At 40.3% G+C, this 15,705-nt stretch overlaps 1 protein-coding gene across 2 annotated transcripts in view; it reads left to right on the forward strand.

Annotated features, from left to right (window-relative positions):
• Positions 1–15,705, forward strand: part of CWF19L2 (CWF19 like cell cycle control factor 2) — a 150,242-nt gene that overhangs the window by 95,742 nt on the left and 38,795 nt on the right. The window lies entirely within an intron of this gene.

Raw genomic sequence — 15,705 nt, forward strand, 5'->3', positions numbered from 1 at the left:
AGGTCGGATGCTTAACCGACTGAGCCACCTAGGTGCCCCTGAACACTTGTGTTTATATTTCATATTTAAATGAAAATGTATATTAATACATCATTATGGTTAGTAGGATTAATATTTGTTGCAGATAGCATTCTTTGTTGCAGTCCCTTCCAAACTTGCCCACTAACATTTTTGATACAAGAGATATTTAAGCTCAGCTGTCTAACAGGGTTTGACTCCCCTGGAGCATCAGCTTGCTGTCTCTTTGCAGATGCAGTTTTCCTGGAAAACAGCTGTCTGCATTTGTTTACATATTGTCGAAGATTGTTTTCACTCCATAACAGCCAAGTTGAGTGAGTTGAATCGAGTTGAGTGAGTTGAATCGTTGTGACAGAGACCTTATAGCCCACAAAGTTGAAATATTTGAAATACTTTGCCCATGCCTTTGTGATACCATTGGTTACTTTTTGGTGGTGGGCGTTTGGACCAGGTATCTGAGGTACGGGAGGAAGACTCTCCTGCCTGGTGAAAAACTTAATGGAAACTAGAATAAAGATAACTAGAGGTATCTGTGTATGTATATGTGTGTTGGGAGGAGTGACACAAACTTGGGTTTAAATAGAAATGGTCATTCTTCCCATCACTAAGAATTGTAAATTTAGCCCTTAGGATCATTTCATTTCTCTTCATCTGGAGGGAAAGACTAGAAATCAATCCCCTAGGTCTGGAATTTCATTTTTATGAAAGTTTTCTTCTCAGAAATGGGGCAGACCACTTTATATGGAACTCTGAATTAAATACACTTTTAGTAATCTGAGCGTAGTACGTTCAGGTGTATACACAAGATTAAAAAAAAAAACCTTGTTAAAAATTGTAATAGTCATTTGTTCACTTGTTCATTGAACAGCTGAGGGGTGCACAGTAGTCCCTATGCTGGTGCTGTGAGTAGGGATCCGATGAGTTCCTCCTCTCCAGAGGCTTATGTTTCTAGTGGATGAGACAGAAAATGAACAAATAGATGGTATAAAATACTATATAACATAAGTAATATTACACAAAATAGAAAATATTTTTGTAGGAAATAAAGCATAATCGGAGGTGATAGGCTGGTGTTTTCAGTAGAGAGTTGAAGGCAGGCCTCTCCCTGGAGGTGGTGTTTCTGCAGCCTGTGAACAAAGTCGGGGGGTGGGGTCCACATGAATATCTGGGGGGAGGCTATTCGTGCAGAAGAAACAGCACATGCAAAGGGTCCACAGCAGAGGCGAGCTTGGAGCATGTGTGACCTGACCAGGGGCACAGGGAGGTGGGACAGGGGAGCAGAAGAGGCGGGGGACACAGCAGGTCTTACAGGCTGTGGTGTGGGAGCGCACGCTTTCGTTGTTAAGTGATGGGACGCCATTGTGAAGCTTCGTAGTAGGACAGTGTCATGATTTGGCTTATGTTTTGTAGTTGCCCCACAATTCTTGTGTGTTCTGTTCTGTTTTTTTCATTTGTGGAAGTTTCTCTTGTCATCTTCCAGCTCCGAGGTTCTTTCCCCCACTGTGTCTGGTCTGCTTATAAACCCATCATTTCTTCATTTCCGTTGTAGTGTTTTTAGGCTCTAGGATTTCTTTCTGGTTCTTAGAGTTTCCACTTCTCAGCTTACATTACCTGTCTGTTCTTGGTGAGCCTACGCTCCTGGACTGTGAGCCTCACCCATACTTGTCAGTTTGTTTTCCCTGCTTAGTTGGGAAGGGATGGCTGGGGGGGGCTGGAGTCAGGTGCTCCCTTTACTTCAGGTGGGTTAGGCCATGATAAAGCCCCAGCAGGTGCAGCTCTGGTAACATTGTTCCACCTGAGAGCTGGGCTTAAGATGAACAGAATGTTCTGGTGTATTTCACAGTGGTGCTCCTCTCCCTGCCTGCTGCTGGAAGCGAGAGAGCACCTGGAGGTAAAACTCACACAACTGTGGGGACTTTATCCATGACTGGGTCCCCCTGGAGTTTTTAACTCTCAGACTTGTCCATTTTGTCCACACTGAGCCTCCAGCAATTTGTCAGCTAAAGCTTAGGTTTTCCTGGCCTGGCGGTGGTTCCCATGGAGCCCCTGCTCTGTGCACACAGATAGATTGTGATTCCCCGTACCCCCCTGACTGGCTCCCTGACTTTGGGGTAGAGTCGCTTTCCTGAGAGGCTAAGGAGAGGTGTTGATTTTTCAGCTTCTTCAGCTTTATACTTGTTTTTGGGGCAGAGTGGCAGCTTCTCAGCTCTTTAAATGCCAGGCTGGAAACTGCTGTTTTATTTTTGAAAGGATTTTTCTGGCAGCTCTTTCAAGAAGATGATGTAGGGAGGCAGGAGTGGAAATAGGGAGATCACTTTAGGAGGGTTTCGCATTAACTCAGATAGAGCCTGGGATTAGAGTGTAAACTGGTGAGAAGTGTTAGGCCTTGGGGCAGTGCTGATGCTATTTACTGAAATAGAAAACCCTGCAGGGGTCACATATCGCTGGAGGTAGGAGATGGGGAATACTCTCACACATACATGATATACGAAATGCCCATGAGACATTCACATGGTGCCGTGGGCTCATTGCCATGGAGCTCTGGGTCTGTGTTGGCTCTCACAGACGCTTGGGTGCTCTGAACATTGAAATGTGTGTAGAGCCATGGGACCCAGGGAATTATTAAAGTGGCTCTGAAGACTGAGCTCTGGAGCACTGTGTGGAAGGGGACGAGGAGGGTTCCACAACTGATGCTGAGAAGGGCAGCCGCTGAGGCACAAGGAAGACAGGCCGTGGTGGTTGAGAAGCGGGAGAAGATAGGAAGGAGCCTGTGAATAACTGTCAGTTGCTTCTGAGAGGTTGAGTCAGATCTTTGAAGCCGGGGAGGTGACCGTTAGGTTTGGCATTGTGGGGGCTTCTGGAGACTCAGAGGGAAGGCGGAGTGTCCATGTGCAGAGGCAGATGGGCTTGTAAATATGGTAGAAGAAGGAACGGCCCCCCCCCCTTACCGTTCCCCTTAGTTTAGTGAACACTAAGGTTTTCAGCTGGGAGTCATGGTGAAGAAGGGGACATCAGAGGGTCGAGAAGAAAGAGCGGAATGGTTTTTGAGAGAAGCTGTGTGAAGTAAAGCAGGATTGCCAAGCAGGACTGAAGGTCCATCTGAGGTTTACAGTTATAAATTTAACAGTGAACATGGCAGGGCGTTCGTGTGTTTTTTTTCTATCATGTTTGGATGGAGACTTAGTTTTACTGAGTCATGATATAGTCATCATGACTTGTTTTGTATTTTTCAGATTTTACCACCATTGTATCTTGCTTTAAGGGTGCAGATAGTAGACCATGTTTATGGTTTTTTTTTTCCTCTGTTTGTATATTATAAGATCTTTTAGTAATATTTGTATCGGATAGGGTTGTTGTTAGTATTCACTGAGTTGACAATGATCATGATCCCTGAACATCTAAAATCTTTGACTTTTTGAAAATTCGAGTTTAGTAAGCTAGAACGTTATAATAGGTACTGTAAAAATTCACAAATGGGATGTCACCAAATGGCAGAGTAATGGCCATCACCTCCATCCCCTCACAGAGATCAGCCATCAGGTGGCTAACGTGACCAAGGAGAGAGCTCTAGAGTCTGCATAAAACCTTCAGCAACATACTGGGACAGAAACACAGGAGAATGACTGCACAGGATGGGAAAGAGGACAGCTTCACTTTTGCTTGGACTGTCCTGTCCCCATGCTGGCGTTGCTCAGCACCGAAGGGAACGCCCCAGCTAGGAAGAGTTCCTGTGGCAGGGAAAAGAGCAGGGTGAGTGACCAGCTTCCCTAGTGTTTCGTGGCACCACATGAAGTTCCCACTTCAGTTTCCGCCCACCCAGGGGCCGAGAGCAGAGACAGAGAGACAGCTAGGAACAGGGGAGAAAAGTAGGGGCCCCCAGGAGCAGCCAGACTGCGGGTGACTATGGTTCCCAGGGTCTGTCCTGCAGACAAACCAACAGCATTTGCCCCTGGAGAGAGCAGTGAGTGCTGCTGCTTGCCCTGGTGTGTAGCTCTTGCAACAGCCCTTGCAGCCTCTGTGGCCCCCCCGGAGATTCTGCCGAGGATCACGTGGTTGTTGATGGCATGGACCCCGGTGACTTGAGCCAGTGAACCACTGCCCTCCCCAGGCTTGTTGCCACCATATGCCCTCATACTTGGCACCCTACACCTTTAGACCTGAGGTCACCACATGCTCCAGCATACCCCTGCATGCAGATAGACATTTTCCCTTACTGCAGTCCATAAAGTCTGGAAGAGAGGACTGCTTTTTCAAATGCACAGACATCTACACAACGTTGTAGGGATTGTAAATAATTAGAGAAACATGACTCCAACAGTAAATATCTAATTACCATCACCCCCCCAAAAAGAAGATAACAGGCGTTACCTGATGAAGAATGCAAAATAATCGTTTTAAAGATGCTCAGAGAGCTGTGAGGACATTGATAAGCAGTGTAATGATATCAGGAAAACAATACAAGAACAAAATAGGGAGTTCAACAAAGAAACAGAACACAAAAATAAACCAGACATTTGTAGTGGAAGAATACACTGAGTGAACTGTAAAAAATTCAGTAAAGAGCTTCTCTTGCAGACCAGACCAAACAGAAAAAACAATCAGCTCACAGAGAATTTGTTTGAAATCATCCCATCAGAGGAGCATCAAGAAAAAGGATGAAAAGGAAAGGAAGAAGGCATATGGGTCTTAAGGAACACCATAACAAATAATCTGCATCCCTGGAGTCCCAAAGGAGAAGAGAGGGAGAAAGGGATAGAAAGCTTACATAAAGAAATACTGGTTGAGTACCTCCCAAAGCTGGGGAGAGATTTGCACTTTTAAGTTCATGAAGCTAATAAGCCACCCCAAAATTTCAATCCAAAGTGATCTTCTCCAAGACACTATTTAAAACTTAAATTGAAGAAAAAAAGAATTTTAAAAGCAATAAGAGAAAGAAAAATTCTCTCCTACAAGGAACCCCTTTAAGTCGTACAGTGGATTTCCCAGAAGAGTCCTTTCAGGTCAGGAGAGAAGGGTTTGGTGCAAAGGCTGAAAGAAAGAAACTGCCAACCAAGAATATTTCACCCAGCAAGGCTGTCCTTCAGAAAGGGCAAGATAAAGACTTGAGCTTGTCACCACTAGGCCTGCCTTCTAGGGAAGGCTGCTAATTAGCGACATGAAAATATAGGAAAATGTACAACACCCTAGTAAAGGTAAGAATCTAGTCAGATACAGAAGGGTGTTAACCACTTAGCTCTAGCCTAAAAGTCGAAGGACAGAAGTGTTAAAAATAGTGATAGCTACAATAATTCGTCAGTAGGTACACAATATAAAAAGTAAAGTGTGGCATCAAAAACATGAAATGTGGGTGTTGTGGGAAATAAAAGGGTAGAGTTTTTCTGTGAGATAGAAATTGTTAGCAGTTTAAAATGACTTCTGTCTCTAAGATGTTTCAGGTCAGCCTTAGGTAACCATAAACCAAAGCCTGCAGTGGAAAAGATGAAGGGAACCAGTGTGTCCCCCTGTGGCCAATCATCCATTCACAGAGGAGGACAGCAAGAACGGAAGGAAAGAAAAAGGAACTGCCAAACAGCCAGACCCATTCACGAGATGATGATACAAGCTCTCACCTGTGAACACTTACTGGGAGTGTAATGGCTTAAATGTTCCACCAAGAAGGCAGAGAGTGGGTGAATGGATAAAGAACCAGACCCAACTATCTCCTTTCTGTAAGAGACCCACTTCAGCTTTAACAACACAGATAGGTTCAAAGTGAAGGCATGGGAAAGAATAGTCCATGCAAACGGGAACTAAAAGAAGCAGGGGTAGCTCTACTTCTACAGACAAAATGGGCTTGAGGTAAAAAATTGTAACTGGACACGAATAAGGTCATTATAAAATGATAAAGGAGTCAACTCATCAGAAGGAGATAATAATTGTAAATACATAAACACCCAACATCAGAGCCCCTAAATATGTCAGGGAAATAATAACAGATCTAAGAGTGCTAGATAGCACTACGGTAATACTAGAGGACTTCATTCAGTACCTCCTTTCATCAGTGAACAGATCATCCAGCCAAAAAAAAGCAAGAAGGAGACATTGAACTTGAATGACACTTTAGACCAAATGGACCTAAGAGACATATACGGAACATTTCATCTAACAACAACAGAGTATGTATTCTTCTCAAGCACACATGGAACACTGTCCAGGATGGAACATAGATTGTTATATCACAAAGTTAATCTTAAGAAATTGAAAAATACAGAAATGATGGCAAGTACCTTTTGAGACCACAGTGGCATGAAACTAGAAATCAGTAATGAGGAAACCTAGAAAATTCACAAATATGTGAAAATGAAATAACACACTCCTGAACAACGAATGGGCCAAACGGAAATCAAAAGGGAAATTAAAAAAAATATGGAAACAAATGACAGTCTAAACAGAATATACCAAAACTGATGGGATGCAGCCAAAACAGTGCCGAGAAGGGGGTTCATAGTCCTAAACCATCTATAGTTACAAAAAGTAAAGATCAGAAATAACAACTTACCTCTTATACCTCAAGAACTAAAAGGAGAAGAAGGAGATAGCAAAGACCAGAGCAGAAATAAATGAGCTGGGGAATAGAAATACAATACAAAAGAGCAAGGAAACTAACTTTTTTTTTTTTTAAGATAAATAAAATTGACACAATTAGCTAGACTTAGCAAGAAAAAAGAGAGAGGACTCAAATAAGTAAAATTACAAATGGAGGCACCTGAGTGGCTCAGTCGGTTAAGTGTCTGACTTCAGCTCAGGTCATGATCTCGTGTTTGTGGTTCGAGCCCTGCGTTCGGCTCTGTGCTGGCAGCTTAGAGCCTGGAGCCTGCTTCAGATTCTGTGTCTCATTCTCCTTCTGCCCCTCCCCTGCTCGCACTCTGTCTCTCTCTGTCTCTCAAAAAATAAAATAAAATGTTAAAAAAATTTTTTTAAATTACAAATGAAAGAGGAGACCTTTCAGCTGATGCCACAGAAATATAAAAGATCATAAATCAGATACTGTTATGAACAATTACATGCCGACAATCTGGACAACCTAGATGAAATGGATAAATTCCTAGAAATAAGCAACCTACCATGTCTGAATCGTGAGGAAATAGAAAATCTGAACAGATCAATAAAAAGTAAGGAGATGAATTCATTTATCAAAAACCTCCCTTTAAAAACCCAAGGCCAGAAAGAAAAGGAACAAGTGGGCGCCTAGGTGGCCCAGACGGTTAAGCTTCCAACTCTAGGTTTCAGCTCAGGTCATGATCTCAAGGTTCGTGAGTTCAAGCCCCGCATCAGACTCTGCACTGACAGTACAGAGTCTGACTGTGGTTCTCTCTCTCCCCCTCTCTCTGCCCCTCCTCTCCTCTCTCTGTCTCTCAAAATAAATAAACTTGAAAAAAAACCAGAAAAAGAAAAGGAACAAGTAAAATTGTCTCTGTTATTTGCAGATGACATATTATATATAGAAAACCATAAAGATTCTACCAAAAATGTGTTATAGCTAATCAACAAATTCAATAAAGTTTTAGGATCTAAAATCTATATATAAAATCAGTTGCATTTCTATACAGTAATAATTAACTATCAGAAAAAGTATATTACAAAATTCAACACTCTTTTATGATAAAAACTCTCAAGAAATTGAGTATAGAAGGAACATACTTCAACATAATTAAGTTCATATACGAGAAACCCACAGCTAACTTCATACTTAACACTGAAAAGTTGGCAGTTTTCCCTCTACAATCAGGATAAGACAAGAGGGTTCACTCTCAGCATTCCTATTTGACATAGCAGTGGCAATTCCAGCCGGAACGCGTAGGTCAGAAAAGGAAAGAAATGGCATTCAGATAGGAAAGGAAGAATTAAAGTGTTCTCCATTGAAGATGTGATCATGTATTAAAAAGAAAAATGCTAAGGACTCCACCAAAAAACTGTTAAAACTAATAAACAGTTCAGTAAAATTTCAGGATACAAAATCAGCATGTAAAAACCAGTTGCATTTGTATAAATTAGCAATGAACTATCTGAAAAAGAAACAGTTTTCATTTACAGGAGCACAAAGAGCAGTGAAATACTTGGGAATAGATTTAACCAAGGAGGTAAAAGATCTGTACACTAAAAGCTATAAGACACTGATGGAAGAAATTGAGGACAAATAAATAGATACCCCAGGTGCATGGATTACAATGGTTAATGTTAAATTTTCCATACTGTCCAAAACCATCTATAGGTTTAGTGTAGTCTCTAGCAAAAGTCCATCACCATTTTTCACAAAAATTGTAAAAGCAGTCCTAAAATTTGTATGAAATCACAGAAGACCCCAAGTAGCCAAAGCAATTTTGAGAGTACAAAGTTGGAGACATCATACTTCCTGATTTCAAACTATAGTACAAAGCTATAATAGTCAAAACAATCTGGCACTGACATAAAAAGAAACACAGACCAATGAACAGAATTGAGAGCCTAGAAATAAACCCTCACATAATATGGTCAACTTTATTTGGCAAGAGAGCCAAGAAAACTTGATGGGGAAAGAATAATCTCTTCAAAAAATAGTGCTAAGAAAACTGGATATCCACATGCAAAAGAATGAAATTGGACATCTGTTTTGCACTTTTCACAAAAATTAACTTGAAATAGATTAAGGACTTAAATGTTAAGACTTAAACCATAAAATTCCCAGAAGAAAACATAGGGAAAAAGCTTCATGATGTAGGTCTTGGCAGTGATGTTTTTTTGTTTTTTGTTTTTTGTTTTGATAAGACAAACCAAAAGCACAAGCAACAACAAAAAAATTAGCAAGTGGGACTACATCAAACTAAAAAGCTTCTGTAGAGCAGAACAAAGGCAGCCTATAGAATGGGAGATAATATTTGCAAACCATCGCTCTGATAAAGGATTACTATCCAGAATATGTATAAAGAGCTCATACAACTTAATAGCCAAATAACAAACAGTTCAATTTAAAATGGACAGAGGACTTGAATAGACAAAATTTTTCTAAAGACGACATTTAAATGTCTAAGAAGTACACAGAAAGATGCTCAACATCAGTAGTCATCAGGGAAAAGCAAATCAAAACCACAGTGAGATATCACCATACACCTGTCAGAATGGCTTTATTGAAAGGAGAAGAGATAATGTTGGTGAGGATATGGCAAAAAAGGAACCCCTGTGCACTGCTGATGGGAATGCAAACTGGCGCAGCCGCTGTGGAAAACAGTATGGAGGTTCCTAAAAAAAATAAAAATAGAACTATCCTACGGCCCAGTAATTCCGCTTCTGGGTATTTATCCAAAGAAGATGAAATCACTGTCTGGAAGACATTTGCAACCTTCACATTCACTGCAGCATCATTCACCATAGCCAAGACGTGCAAACAACCTAAGGGTACGTTGATGGATGAATGGATAAAGAAGATGTGATGTGTATGTATTTGTGTGTGTGTGTGTGTGTGTGTGTGTGTGTGTGTGTGTATTTCAGTAAAGCTGGGAAAAAATTATCAATGGTATTTGCCTTAAAAATTCCATTCCTGGTCTACACACACACACACACACACACACACACACACACACTGGAATATTAGTCAGCCATGAAAAATCCCTAAGGCATTACTGCCATTTGTGATGTTGAATGGACCTTGAAGGCATTATTCTAAGTGAAATAAATCAGCCAGAGACACATAGTGTATGATCTCATGTGTAAGTGGGCTCTAAAAACATCAAACTCATAGAAGCAGAGTAGAGTGGTGATTGCCAGGGGCTGAGGGGTAGGGGAAGAAGAGGAGAGGTTGAACAAAAGGTACTACGTTTCAGTTATAAGATGAATAAGTTCTGGAGATCTAATGTCCAGCATGGTGACTATAGTTAATAGTGTTGTTTGTACACGTGAAAGCTGTCGTGACAGTAGTGCTTTAACGACCTCACTGCAGCAATAACAACGGTAGTGACGCGAGATGTGCAGTATTAACTAACCGTATTGTCATAAACATTGTGCAATATGTACGTATCAGATCATCACATTGTACACCTTAAACTTACACAGTATGTGTGAATTGTATCTCAGTAGAGCTGGGAAAGAATTTTATCAATTGTATTTCCCTTGAAAATTCCATTCCTGGTCTGCATTAGCTACAATGGAAATTTTTTACTTCCAAAATAATGTCCCAATTTTATAAAATGACAAATTTAGGATTTAATAGACATACAAAATCATCCTTATTAAATGGATTTATAAGTCTTCCCAGGGTAGACAGTTGGCATTCAATAATAAATGTTTCTTTCCTACCTTCTGTTCATTTTTTACATTTTTCATAAACAAATACTGTTTTTATTATATGATTTAGATATTACCAAATAGTCTTTGGTAGAAATCAGCCAGAACTGATAACAATAAGTAAACTTACAAGCCAGATGCATTTTTGAGTGTGCAACTGATAAACTTAAAACCCAGGTTTTTTAAAAAAAATCAGTTATGTATTGTTGAATTTGTAGTGGTGTTAAGATTGTGACATGGGCGTTTTTCTCTGAGCAGATTGTCTTCTGTGTATTACTTGATGGAGGTGTTAATTTCGTTCTAGCGGCTGAGGAGATACCATCCCACCCATCTCCCTCTTGCCCGAAGTCCTTTTAGCTTTTTCCTGTTTTTTTTTTTCTTTTTTCTTTTTGGCTCAAGATTGATTTGTATATGATAGCAGAAGGAAGAGGTTGGCTTTTCATAGGAAAGGATAAGCTTTTTTTTTTTTTTTTTTCATGTTTATTTTTGAGAGAGAGAGGAGTGAGAGACAGAGCATGGACAGGGGAGGGGCAGGGACAGAGGGAGACAGAATTTGAAGCAGGCTCTAGGCTCTGAGCTGTCAGCCCAGAGCCTGACATGGAGCTCGAATCTACAAACCCTGAGATTACGTCCTTAGCCGAAGTTGGATGCTTAACCTATTAAAGCCACCTAGGCGCCCTGAAAAGGATACGCTTTTTAAGAAATACACAAGGTAATGCTAGACCCTATCTATATGCAGTAGAGCTAATGGAATGACAAGTTACTATAAAAATACTGGTTTGGGGGTGCTGAGCCTGGGTGGCTCAGTTGGTTGAGTGTCCAACTTCGGCTCAGGTCATGACCTCATGGTTTGTGAGTTCGAGCCCCGCATCGGGCTCTGTGCTGACAGCCCAGAGCCTGGAGCCTGCTTCCGATTCTGTGTCTCCTTCTCTGTCTGCCCCTCCCACACTTGTGCTCTGTCTCTCAAAAACAAATAAATGTAAAAAAAAAAAATGCTAATTTGGCACTGTGATTTTTTTTTTTTTGAAATTACTTAAAAAAATTTTTTTTATTCTTATGTTAGATAACATACAGTGTAATCTTGGCTTCAGGAGTAGAATCCAGTGATTCATCATTTACATATAACACCCAGTGCTCATCCCGACAAGTGTCCTCCTCAATGCTCATCACCCATTTCCCTCCCCCACCCACCCAACACCGTTTTTTGTTAATTGTGTCTGATAATTAACCCTAGCATAGTAACAATTTGTGTGTATAATACTTAAAATCAGCTCTGCTAAAAACCTGTAGTACTAAAACCTTACTAAAAAAAAGTATTTGAGGGCACCTGGGTGGCTCAGTCAGTTAAGCATCTGACTCTTGATTTTGTAGTTCGTGGGATCGAGCCCCATGTCGGGCTCTATGCTGTCACTGCGGAGCCTGCTTGGGATTCTCTCTCTCTGCCTCTCTCCTTGCTGGCACTCTCTCTCTCAAAATAAAGAAACATTTAAAAAATATCAAAAAAACCCCAAAGTATTTGGGTGTTAACCATTTTTATCAATACCATGCTTAATCTCTTTACTCTTAAAAGACCTTGAATTCACAGCTGTTATTACATTTTTAGAACCAGTCATATGATTGCCTTATTGTCTAGATATGTTAAGTATTTTCATCAAGAGACACAAAAGCTCATCTGTATTTTTTCCTTTATTAGTTGAAAGGCACTAGTCTAGATAGAGATTGGAAAAGTTTTTCTTACAGGACCAGATAGTAAATATTTTCAGCTTTCCGGTGCAGCCACCAGAGGTGGCTGAACGTGGTACGGTAAGTGAGCGGCAGTGAGCGATATGGGGGTATTCCAACAAACCTTCACTTACTTACACATGTGGTGGCCTGATTTGGCTTGTGGGCCATGGTTTGTCAGTCACTGGTCTGGGAGTCTAAATGATAAGTTATTTCCATGGGAAATGTCTTTGAATTTGGGTACTTTCCTTACTCAGTAGTTACCCTGAAAATGGATCTTAAAAGGCCCTGGGAGAGGTAACCAGTCAGGAATAGTTGGTATTAGATCAAGATCCTGTTTATCCATTTTATCCATTTATTCCGTCAACAAATACTAATTGATCGCACTGGTTGTGTGAGGTGTTCTTTTGAGGATTCACTGGTACATTAGGAAGACATGGCCTTTGCCTTTAGGGAGCTTACAGGCTGGAGAAGTGAATTCAGTAATTATAGATGTGCAAATTACTGTGAAAGACAAGTGGAAAGTCTTTTGAGAGAAACACCAGGGGGTCCTAACGTAAATTGGGAAGTCAGAAACTATTTCGGGTTGGACAGCAGTTTTGATGCTGCTTCTGGTCAGTATTCAGTCCTACCCTATTGTATATTTTTTACTGTCCATCCTTTTGTTTTCCTTTCTTTTTTTTTTTTTTGGCAATTCTGAAATTCAGATTATGTTTACTTTCTTTTATATTTTAGCATTAAATCTCTAATAGTATTTCTTTCTTATAACCAGGTTAAGAAAGGAATTTCATGCCAAATACAAATTTGATTATATTTTTGTGTTTGGATAGGGCATTTATGATTTTTTTAATGATTTCTGTATTTTTTAGTTTTCCTGAATATTTACTACATAATTCATGAAAAAAAAGGGAACAATCAGAAATCCTGAAAAAGAGGGGTATGTGCGTCTCTTACCGTACATACATATGTGTCTTAGAGTATGGCTGGTACTACGTTCATTACGATGTGGTAGGAGACCGTAGGTACCTAGTAACTTCCTTTATTGGAAGTTTCTTTCTCTAGAATCCTAGAACTGAAGCCTACGTGACTCTGGGGAGAGATTTTGCGAATCTTGCTTACCCTTTTCACCTGTTACTGAAGAGGAACCGGGGACACTAAGAGAATCACATGGCCAGCTCCAGGCTGAGTGATGTGTCTGAGTCCCCACAGCCAGTGAGGGGCAGAGCTGGCATCGCAAGCCTCAGCCCCGACTCACAGTGTAGCTTTTCCCTGGAAGGTTACAATCTTTCATGTGACTCGGGTTGATGGGTAGTTGTTGGTTGTTGCTTAAGTTTAGTTGTCTTTGTACAGTTTCCATGTGTCATGTATTGGTGTCTGTGAATAAGTGGTGTGTGCTTTGCTCTTTCTTAAAATACATCCTATCGACTCCAACTTTCTTTAAATATAAACTTTTCCATTTAAAATCTACGACGTCAGTGTTTCCTTGGCAACATAAACTTAAGGCGCATCTTCATGAGATCTCTGTACGTCTTTGCTCATTAATTTTGTTAGCACCGTGGGCAGTAATTTTATCCTTTTTGTACTCACGGTGCATTAAAAATGGACTGGAGGGGAGAGAAGATGGAAGGTACATGAGAAGAATAAGATCGGAGAGAAAGACTCAAAAAGTAATTAGGGTTTTACCTTAATATGGTAAGAAAACAAGGTGATTTTATGGTCTAATAAAAGATGCCTGCATTTCTGTTGATAAGTTCATTTTTTTTCTGAATTTGTGACACTCAAGGCTTGATAATTTTTTGATGGAGTAGTCTTGAAAATGTGAAGTACATATTTCCATAAGAGATGGTAGAACTTGGAATCCTTTTTTAAAAAAATTCCAGCAAACTGTATTAGTAAGGGTAAGTCTTGAGAGGTTGGGGGGCTCAGCTTTGTTAATGGAGCGATCAGAAGGTGAGGAGAATCAAGACTGCCACCTCCTGGCAGGTCCCCCGGCTGTGTGGGTGCTCAGGACAGCCACTCCCGTCCTCGTAGACATTTGCTCACCTGGGCGAAATTAGCCTGGGAAAAGGCTAATCCATGCATGTGAAATTATGCATATTGTCCTGTGATGTCCTCTACGGAAAGTTTGGAATTTGGGCATCATAAGATGATAGAAGTGATATTTTGCTTTGGTATGTAACTGAATAAAGTCTGATGTAGTTTGTTCATTTTTCCAGAAGATGTAGGTTTGAATTCAGTCCAAGCTGCTAACGAAATAGTTTTGTTTTGTTTTGTTTTCTGAGCATCACTTAGGGGTGAGAACACCAGAAAAGTAATTTATCTAGCTTTCTTTAGTTCAAGTCCCATTTCTTTTTTTAATACTAAGATATGCATGAAACTTAACCATTTTCAAGTGTACAATTTCAGTGACCTTAAGTACATTCACAATGTTGTACACCCATCTCTACCCTCTGTTTCCAGAATGTGTTCTGTCATCTCAAGCGGAATCCCTGTACCCATGAAACAGTAACTCCCTTTCCCACCCCTGTATCTCCATCAACCCTGGAAACCTCTCTTCTACTTTTGTCTCTATGAATGGGCCTATTCTAGGTACCCCCGTATAAGTGGAATCATATACCATTTGTCCTTTTGTGTCTGTCTTACTTCACTCAGCACAATGTTGTAGCAGGAGTCAGAATTCCATTATATGTATATACTACTTAAAAATAAAAGGAATCTGTTCACCTGTTGATGTGTATCTGGGTTGTTTCCACCTTTTGGCTATTGTGAGTAGTGCTGCTGTGAGCATTGGTGCACAAGTATCTTTCTGAGTCCCTGCTTTCAATGCTACTGTGTTTTTATCTGGGTGTGGAATTGCTAGGCTGAATGCTAATTCTGTGTTTGATTTTCTTTTTTTTTTTTAATTTATTTTGATTGCTTTCTTTTTGTATTTATTTTGCTTTATTATGTATTTATTTTGAGAGAGAGAGAGAGAGAGAGAGAGAGAGAGAGAAAGAAAGTGCAGAGAGAGGGAGAGAGAGAATCTCATGAACCAGAGATCATGACCTGAGTCAGACAGTCAACCAAATGTACCCCCCACGCACCCCTGTGTGTCTTTTCAGGAACCACCAAACTTATGTCCATGGCAGGTGTTCCCTTTCACGTTCCCACCAGTCATGCGCAAGGGCACCAGTCTCCCTACATTCTCACTAATTCTTACTGTTTGTGTTTTGTTGTTGTTGTTGATTTGTCTTTCAGTAGCAGGCGTCCCATTTCCTGACCATGGTGAGATTTTATGAGAACTGTAGGCATTCCTGCCAGATTTTGACCTATTATGTTGAAATTGTTGGCCACTGGGTATGCTGGTTCAGTACTTTACCCTTTTTTTCTTCCTAAGGAAAAATAAGGTCTAAAATTGTATGAAATTTTATTTCATTAGCTAATTACTCTTTTTTCCAATGAAACTGAGGGCTTGGAATTTGAAGGATCATTTCAAAACTTTGATTTTGATCAAAATTTTGATTACAAGTTTGTCATAAAACTTGAAAGGCTTTTTCAAGTCTAAGAATTAGGCACAGTCTGTTTTTCTTGTTGATAATCTCTGTGTCATAATGCAATACTAATTAGACAGATTTGTTGCAAACCATTGTTTCTACATAATGATGCTAAAAAAAGCTTGTAGTTTTCAGT

The sequence above is a fragment of the Panthera pardus genome, unplaced genomic scaffold (genome assembly GCF_024362965.1).
Source record: "Panthera pardus isolate Hobbes unplaced genomic scaffold, ASM2436296v1 HiC_scaffold_12, whole genome shotgun sequence".
Classification (NCBI taxonomy): domain Eukaryota; kingdom Metazoa; phylum Chordata; class Mammalia; order Carnivora; family Felidae; genus Panthera; species Panthera pardus.